The sequence below is a fragment of the Nannospalax galili genome, unplaced genomic scaffold, assembly GCF_000622305.1.
Source record: "Nannospalax galili isolate Female #2095 unplaced genomic scaffold, S.galili_v1.0 scaffold2895, whole genome shotgun sequence".
Classification (NCBI taxonomy): Eukaryota; Metazoa; Chordata; class Mammalia; order Rodentia; family Spalacidae; genus Nannospalax; species Nannospalax galili.
The window spans coordinates 768556-777875 of record NW_008336404.1 but is presented as its reverse complement, the minus strand read 5'-3'; the positions used below and the strand labels follow the sequence as shown (position 1 = coordinate 777875).

Here is a 9320-nt window from a genome sequence, read left to right as displayed (position 1 = left end):
TCTTCTTTTAGTTCTTTGATTTTTTTTTCATGTGTTGTTTATATTAATTGAATTCCTTGATCATGTTTATGATTGTTCTTTTTAATTCAGTGTCCTGAGTGATCTCTGGGGGGTTCTTCTTGTAGAACTCCTCTACAGGATTGGTGGAGTTTGATGGGGACATAGTATTTTGGCTTTGCATTTTATTCTTTTGTTTTGATTTTGGCATGTGAATTTCTTTTGTTGTTTATGATTCTGATATGAGTATTAAGTTGAAGTATGCTTCTGTTTGTGTTATCCAGGTGCCTAGATCCTTTCTTTATTGGTTATGTAAAGCTAGTTGGTACAGGGTTCAGGTTCTCTCAGGTTTATTTTGGAGGGAACTGATGGCTTCAGATCAGCTATTCTGGAGAACCCACAGAAGCCCAATTCAGGTTCCAGTCAGGTACACTCAGGCTTCCTTCACCACGTGGAGGCAGGATCCAGGCTCTCTCAGGCAGTCCTGTGCATTGTCAATCCTGTGTCAGAGGGAGGCCAGAGGAGGGCCAGAACTCCGAACTCTCTGGTGGTCTGCTGAGACCCCAGCCTTGGCCTACCAAAAGCAGATCTGCCCTGGGGCCTTGGGAGGAGCCTCACCAAATCCCAGGTAGGGGAATGGTATGGCGCAATTAGGGGAAGCTCACCACCAAGTGGAGGCAGGATCTAGGGGCTGTCAGGTTTGTCCCCTGGTTCTCAGGCCCTCTGGTAGTTGGGGGCCAGAGGGAGGCCAGAACCCGGCACTCTCTGGCAGCTTGCTAAGCTCCCAGTCACTACCCCATGGAGGTCTAAACCCACCCTCTAGGCTGTCTGCTAGGATCTCCCCTGTCTTAAAAAGACAAAAAATAAATAAATAAAAATAAAAAGAATTTGTAGATTTCATTTGCCAATTATTAAATTTTTTATTGCATTTATTTATTAATTTGTGCGTATGTGTGTGTGAGCATGTGTGCCACACCCTGTGTGTGGAAGTTAGTGTGAGAGCTGCTTTTCTTCCATGTGGGTTCTAGGGATCAAACTCAGCAAACTCTTGGCAGCAAGCACCTTACTCACTTCCTCTCTCCCTCTCTCTTTCTCTCTCTCTCCCTCCCTCCCTCCCTCCCTCCCTCCCTTCTTTCTTTCTTTTCTTAGCAGGGGCTCATGCAGCCCAGGCTGGCCTTGAACTTGCTGTGTTTGAGAGTGATACCGAACTCCTGACTCTCCTGCCTTCACTCCCAAAAGTGCTATGACCATCTCAGCGAGCACCTTTACCAGCTGAATCATCGTACCGGCCCAAAATCTATTTCATTTCCTGGGAAGCTCCTTCATACCGTCCTTGTTTATCCCCCAAATGCTGTTCCAGGCAGTTTCTAATGAAGAATGGGAGGAATCTGGTGTTCTGTTATTTATTTATTTATTTATTTATTTATTTATTTATTTATTTATTATTTTTCCTTTTTTTCCTGAAACAAAGTCTTATAACCCAGGTTGGCCTTAAATTCACTATACAGCATTGAACTTCTGATGTTTCTGCCTCTATGTCCAGAGTGCTTGGATTGCAGGCATGTACTACTGCACTTGAGTTATGCAAACCAGGACTTCTTGCAAGCTAGCTAAGCACTCTATCAACTGAGCTAAATTCTCAGCCGAGGTGTTATGATTTGTAAACAAGGAACTGGGGGAATAGCTCCAGCAAAATGCTTGTCACTCAAGCATGAGGACCTGAGTTCAATCCCCAACATTGATGCAAAAAGCTGGGTGTTGGTTGGTCAGGCATGATGGTGCATGCCTTTAATCCCAGCAATGGGGAGGCAGAGGGAGGTAGGTCCCTGGGACTCACTGATCAGTTAGCCTAATAGAAGAGACTATTCCTGGAAAAACAAGGCAGAAGCCAGGCGTGGTGGCACGCACCTTTAATTCCAGCACTTGGGAGGCAGAGGCAGGCAGATCTCTGTGAGATAGAGACCAGACTGGTCTACATAGTAAGTTCCAGGACAGCTGGGGCTACAGGGAGACTCTGTACCAAAAAGACCAAAACCAAATAAATAAAGAACTACATAAATAAAATTAAAAAAAAAAAAACAAGAAAAAACCAAGGCAGAGGGCCAACAAGATGACTCAGTATGTAAGCACACTTGCAACCAAAACTGACAACCTGAATGTGATCCCCAGGACCCACATGGTGGTGGAAAGAGAGGATCAACTTTCACAAAATGTCCTCTGACCTCCACACACACTGTGGCACATACCTCCTTTCCCCAGAAGATAAATAAATAAATGTGAAACAACAATACACAACATAGACATCTCCTAAGGAACAGCACCAGAGGTTGACCCCTGGGCCACACACACACACACACACACACACACACACACACACACACACACAGGCATGTGTACCTGCATGCATACTCACATACATACACACACAATAGATGGCTGATTTCTGTTCTGTTTAAGTTTTTACATTTACCTGTTTATTTACCTATCCTCACAAGGACACTGGCAAATACAGCCAACCAGTGCTTACTTGATGTCTGTTGTATAGGACTGGTCTCTGAGTCAGACAGACACCATTTTCCTGAGCTCAGCTATGCCTGCTTGACAAAGATCATGCCAGCTGGATTTATTGACTATTGACACTTGTGCCCAGAAGGAGAGGCAGGGAGAGCCCAGGGGTCCTCACCTGAGTATCCAGCCATACCTCCCAACCTGTGGTGGGCAATTCGGCCCTAATTGTTCCTGGCCTGGGGGAAGGGCTAGAGTGCGTAGACCATTTTCCTGAGCTCAGCTATGCCTGCTTGACAAAGATCATGCCAGCTGGATTTATTGACTATTGACACTTGTGCCCAGAAGGAGAGGCAGGGAGAGCCCAGGGGTCCTCACCTGAGTATCCAGCCATACCTCCCAACCTGTGGTGGGCAATTCGGCCCTAATTGTTCCTGGCCTGGGGGAAGGGCTAGAGTGCGTAGGCTGGGGAACGGGGTCCTCACCTGAGTATCCAGCCATACCTCCCAACCTGTGGTGGGCAATCCAGCCCTAATTATTCCTGGCCTGGGGGAAGGGCTAGAGTGCGTAGGCTGGGGAAGACTAAAGGAGAGGGCTTCCATCTATGCCACTGTGGGGAAGCCAGCATCCATGCTAGGTGAAGACTTTCCAGTGTGGCCTTCGAGGGGAGCACCCATACTCCTGTAAGTATCCTCTCATCCATTGCTCTGTAAATAAGCCCCCAAAACTCATTGGTTTCCCAGGGAACTCTTTGGTGGAATTGTACCTCAGATTGGATTGTCCTTGGGACCAAAGTGGGAGGGGTAGACCTCATTTACATCTTTAGCAACAACACACCAGAGAAACAGCCATCAGATACTTCTGGAACAGCACAGCACTGGCGACAACTACTACACTGACCACCTTTCTACCTTTCTGCACAGAATCATTTACAAGTTATAATGGCTTCCTGCCTGGAGTGAAGGACAAGGAGAGGAAAGCAGGGGCTGAGCCAAGCCTGGGATCACACTGGATCTGCGTCTGTGAGCAGGGTGCCTTCACCCTGGAGTGCCAGCCTGGTCCTCTGTGACTCAGGGCAACAGGGTATAGCAAGTTTAGGTGTGGATAACACGTCTGCTTCCCCACTGTGGAGTGGGATCTAGAAATGGCAGGACTCAGCAGGTTTTAATGGTGTCTTAGTCCTTAAGAGTGTAGAGGCTGGGAGCCAGAGAGATGGCTCAGTGGTTAAGAGCACTGGCTGCTCTTGCAGAGGATCTGGGTTTGGTTCTTGGTGTCCACACGATGGCTAACAACCACCTATAACTCCAGTTCCAGATGATCCAATGCCCTCTTCTGGCCTCTGTGTGCATTACATGCAACATGCATTCAGGTAAAATACTCATATTGTTTACATAAAATAAAAACAAATATATATATATATATATATATTCTTTTTGAAGCAGGGTCTCCCTGTAGCCCCAGCTGTCCTGGAACTCACTATGTAGACCAGGCTGGCCTTGAACTCACAGAGATCTGCCTGCCTCTGCCTCCCAAGTGCTGGGACTACAGGCGTGTGCCACCACACCCGGCTATAAATATATGTTTTAAAAAGAATGTAGAGGCTGGTGCTGACTCAGTAGGTAAAGGCACCTGCTGCCAAGCCTAATGACCTGAGTTCCATCTCTGGGACCCACATAGTGGAAGCAGAGAACTGACTCCTGCAAGTTGTCCTATGACCTCCACATGGCACCATGGCTGATGCTTGTGCAAGCATGCACGTGCACACACATGCACAGACACACACAGAGTAAACTAATGAATAAATCAACTAATTAATGCATGCATGTTAGAAAAAAAATTTTAATTTTTAAAAAGAACATATAGGCTACCTCTGAGACAGTTTAACTTTTGGTTTAGCAAAAAAAGCTTCTTTTTCTTTTAAAAAAGTATTTTTATTTTTTATGTGTGTGAGTATTTTGCCTGCATGTAAGTTCACGAAATGAGTGTAGTGCCTGCAGAGACCAGAAAAGGATGTTAGATCCCCTGGAACTGGAGTCACAGACAGTTATGAACCACCATGTGGTTGTTGGGAACTGAACCTGGGTCCTCTGCAAAAGCGGCCATTGCTCTTAACCTCTGAGCCATCTATCCAGCACCCCCTGCCCCCACCCCTCCAAAGCTTCTCTTTAAGAGTTACTTGTTGATCCTCAGGCCAGGACACAGGGCACCATGTAACAGCTGAAGCTGTCCAGAGCAGGGTGTGGGGAAGGGCCTCTCCTGCTTATGCAAATCACTGCTGGCTTGCTCCCAATCTTATGTTTATGTGTGAAGGTGCCCTTTTTGGGGCCTGACAGACATTGCCTCTCCAAATTGGAGTAGGATAGAGACCGAACAGAGAAATAAATTTGTGTTCTAGAATGACAAGCTTGTGATCCTAACTCCTTACTTTTGAAGGCCGGTGTCATTTTACTTTATTAAACCTTTCTTTTTTCTTTTTTGAGATGGAGGTTCATATAGCCTAGGCTGGCCCCAAGCTCACCATGTAGCCAAGGATGGCCTGAACCCCTGATCCTCCTGCCTCCACCTCCTGAGATGAGCATGTGCTTAATGTGGCTTGGGGGCAAGGAACTAAACAGAGAAGTAACAAGGTGTAGCTCTGTGATAACTTCGGGAGTTGATTTTGGTTTATGGTTCCACAGGGCTAAAGGCCATGATGATGGAGAAGGCATGGCTGGCATGGCAGCAAAAGAAGGAAGTGGACTGATCACATTTCAACCACTCACAGGAAGCAGAGAGAGAACAGGAAGCGGGGTAGTTCTCAAATCCCACCCCCAGTGACCAACAAAGCTCTAACTCCTAAAGATTCCATAATCTCCCCAAACAGCACCACCAACTGGGGACCAAGAGTTCAAATACATGAGCCTACAGGGGACATCTCTCATTGAAATCACCACACATAATGTAGCCAAGGTCCTGGGTTCAATCCCCAGCAGTGCCAAACAAAGAAGGAGCACTGGCTGCTGAGTGGAGAATAGGTCGTATAGTGGGAAGGATGGAGCAAATAGAAGACAAATTAACTGACTCAAGAGGCAGGTGATGGGGGCTTGTCGGTGAGGGTACTGACTTGGAATAGCAGCCAGGGAGCTGTCTGTATGCAAGAGTTGACAACATTGCAGGTGCTCTGGAGACCTGAGAGAGGAATCAAGAGGACATAATATTTGGGGGATAAATTAAGAGTGAATGGAGTGGTCCCTAAGGATTTGGGGAATGTCTGGGGAGACACAGGCTTTGCAGGGAAACTGAGACTTCAAGCTGGGCTCTGTTAACCTACAGAGGTCTATTGGACTGCCAAGTACAAACATCTAGAAGATAATGGGCTACTTGTCTGGAGGTCTGTGGAGAGGTCAGTGATGGTGATGCCAACATGGGTCTGTTGGATTGAAAGTGGAATGGAAAACCATGGAGCTGGAGGAGATAACCTAGGCAAAGAATGTAGATAAGTGGTCCAAACAGTGTCCTGGAGAAGACCAGAACTCAGAGGCTAGGAAAGCAAGGAGTGCTCTGCAAAAGAGGCAGGAGGACCAAGAGTGTGGTTTCCAGGAGACCAGAGGAAGAAGGGGTCCTGGGAGGAACAGAGGCCACGTATAACAGATACTGCTGATGTGCAAGCAAAAGAAGTCTGAGGCACCCGGTGTGGTGGCAGATGCCTTTAGTACCAACACTTGGGAGGCAGAGGCAGGCAGGTCTCTATGAGTTCGAGGCCAGTTGTGGCTATAGGGAGACCCTGTCTCAAAAAGACCCCTCCCTTAAATAAAAAAAGAGTAGTAGTGGTGGCACAAAGGTCGCCAGTGACCTCAGTCCAGAAGAGGAGTTGAGACAATAGCCTGAAGAGAGTAGAATCAAGAATGTGCCAGCAAAGAGAGATGGCTCAGTGGTTAAGAACACTGACTGCTCTTGCAGAGGACCTGGGTTCCATTCCCAGCACCCACATGGCAGCTAACAACTGTCCATAACTCCAGTTCCAGCGGATCTGATGCCATCTTCTGACTTCCATGGGCATTACACAATACGAATGCACTTAAATGCATGCAGGCAATACACTCATACACATTAAAAAAAAAAAAATGGGCCAGTAAGATGACTCAGTGGGGAAAGGCATTGGAGTGCAAGCCTGACAACCTGAGTTCAATCCCCAGAACCCACATGTGTTAGTTACCTTTCTGCTACTATGATAAGATACCATGACCAAAAGCTACTGATAGAGAAAAGAGTTTATTTCTGGTTTATGGTTCCAGAAGGATGAGTCCATCATGGTGAGGAGGCATGGCAACAAGCAGCAGGAGCTAAAAGCTCAGGGATCACTGCAAACAAGAAGCAGAGCAAGCAAACCGGAAGTGGCTATGAACTCTCAGAGTCCACCCCCAGTGACACACTTCCTCCCGCAGGGCTATGCCTCCTAAACATTTCGTGATGCCCCGAAGAGGGCTACCAGCTGGGGGCCAAATGTTTAAATAATTGAGCCTATGGGCAACATTTTTCATTCAAACAATCACATCCCATAAAAGTGGCTGGAGAGATGGTTCAGAAGTTAAAAGCATTTGCTACTCTTTCAGAGGACCCAAGTCTGGTTCCTAGCACCCATATAGTAGTTAACAACCACCTTTAACTCCAGCTCCAGGGGATCCAATGCCTTCCTCTGGCCTCTCCAGGTACCCCCACACATGTGACATGCACTCTTTCACACACGCATACATAAATAAAAATAAATACTCTTTTTATAAAGTGGAAGGAGGACTGGAGAGATTGTTCAGTGGTTAAGAGCACTGGCTGCTCTTGCAGAGGACCAAGGTTTGGTTCCCAGCACCCACATGGTAGCTAACAATTATAACTCCAGTTCTAAGGGATCCAATGCCCTCTTCTGGTCTTCGCAGGCATTGCATGCATGTGGTGCACTTACATACAAGCAGGCAAAACACTCATACACATAAAAAACTAAAAATTAAAAAAGTAGAAGGAGAGAGCTAACTCTTTAACATTGTCCTCTGCTTTACATGTGAGTTGTGGCACACATATACTCCCCATCACACACACACACACACACACCAATGATAACTACTAAATAAAAAAGTCTAAAAGAGAAAAATGGCAGCTGGGGATGTAGCTCACTTGGTAGAGAGCTTTCCTAGCACTCTCAAGACCCTGGCTTTGATCTCCAGCATCCCATATGCTGGGCATGATGGTAAACACTTGCAATCACAGCACTCAAGAGGTAGAGGCAGGAGGATCAGAACTTCAAGATCATCCTTAGTTACATAGTGTGAGGTCAGCCTGGCTTACATCAGACCCTGTTTCAAGCAAAACAGAAGAAAACAGAACAAAACAAGGTGGGGGAGAAAATGGAGCAATTATTTAAGACATTTGCAACAGACGAGAAAGAGAAATGGAGCATAAACTTCAGGAGTTGTAGGAGTAATAACTTCACTCTTCCTGTCCAGTAGTTACACTGGTTATTCATTTAATCACCTGAGTTTGATGAAATCTCTCATGACAATGTTGAATATTAACGTGTAAAGCAGATATTCCTGCATCTTGAACCCGTTTTCTTTTCTTTTCAATCTCTTCCTTCCTTCCTTCCTTTCTTTCCTTTTTCTTTTTTTTTAAAGACTTTCTTTTTTTAAATTTATTTTTATGTGTATGAGTGTTTTGCCTGTATGTCTGTAAAACCACTCCTATCTCACAATGTCCACAGAGATCAGAAGAGGGTGTTGGATCCCCTGGAACTGGAGTTACAGATGGTTGTTAGCGCCCATGTGAGTGCTGGGAACTGAAACTGGATCCTCTGCAAGAGCATCCAGAGCTCTTAACCACTGAGCAATCTCTCCAGACCCTTTCTTGTTTTATGCAGGGTCCCATGTAATCCACGCTGGTTTCTAACTTGATACATAGCCAAAGTCACCCTTGAATTCCTGATCCTCCTCCCTCAGCTTTCTAGAGCGCTGGGGTTACAGGACTTGTATTACTATGTTGGGTTTAAGTTGACAAATTTTCATGGAAGTAGCTTTAGGGGGCAAACTTTTAGAATGATACTTGTATAGAGATTTTCAGTAAATAGGTTGTTGGACTATTTCTAAAATTCTGCTTAAGTACCTTTAAATATAACTCAATTTTTTTTCTTTTACTTTTTTTTCTTTCTTTTCTTTTTTTTGGTCTTTTTGAGACAGGGTCTCCCCGTAGCCCCAGCTGTCCTGGAACTTGCTATGAGGACCAGGCCGGTCTCAAACTCACAAAGATCTGCCTGCCACTGCCTCCCAAGTGCTGGGATTAAAAGTATGTGCCACCACCCCCGGCAAAATATTTTATTTTTATTTTGCCTGCATGTAGGTAAGTGCACCCGTGTTGTGCAATGCCCGTGAAGGTCAGAAGAGGGCGTCGGATCCCCTGGAACTGGAGTTAAGGACAGTTGTTAGCTGCCATGTGGGTCCTGGGATTCAAACCCTGGTCTTCTGCAAGAACATTCAGTGTTCTTAACTGCTGAGCCATCTCTGCAGTCCTGACTGGCCTGGAACTTGCTATGTAGATCAAGCTGTCCTTGAATTCACAAATTCACAGAGATCTACCTGCCTTTGCCTCCAGAGTGCTGGAATTTAAAGGTGTGTGCCACTACACCTGGCTCTTTTTATTTATTTTATTTTATTTTTTTACCCTGTGCCCTCAACCCCCAGGCAATGACCCAACTGGCCCAGCCCAAGGGCAGCCATGTTGTCACCCATAGCCCCTGAGGGCACGGGGAGCAAGGGTGGTGTCATCACTGGGCACTGGCTTTTTTTAAATTGAAAAGA

General features: G+C 46.0%; 1 non-coding gene across 1 annotated transcript; it reads right to left on the bottom strand.

Annotated features, from left to right (window-relative positions):
* Positions 1-9187: 9187 nt before the first annotated feature.
* Positions 9188-9296, bottom strand: LOC115070046. Its single transcript, XR_003849249.1, has one exon. It is a non-coding gene; the product is annotated as a small nucleolar RNA SNORD23 (small nucleolar RNA).
* Positions 9297-9320: the final 24 nt, after the last annotated feature.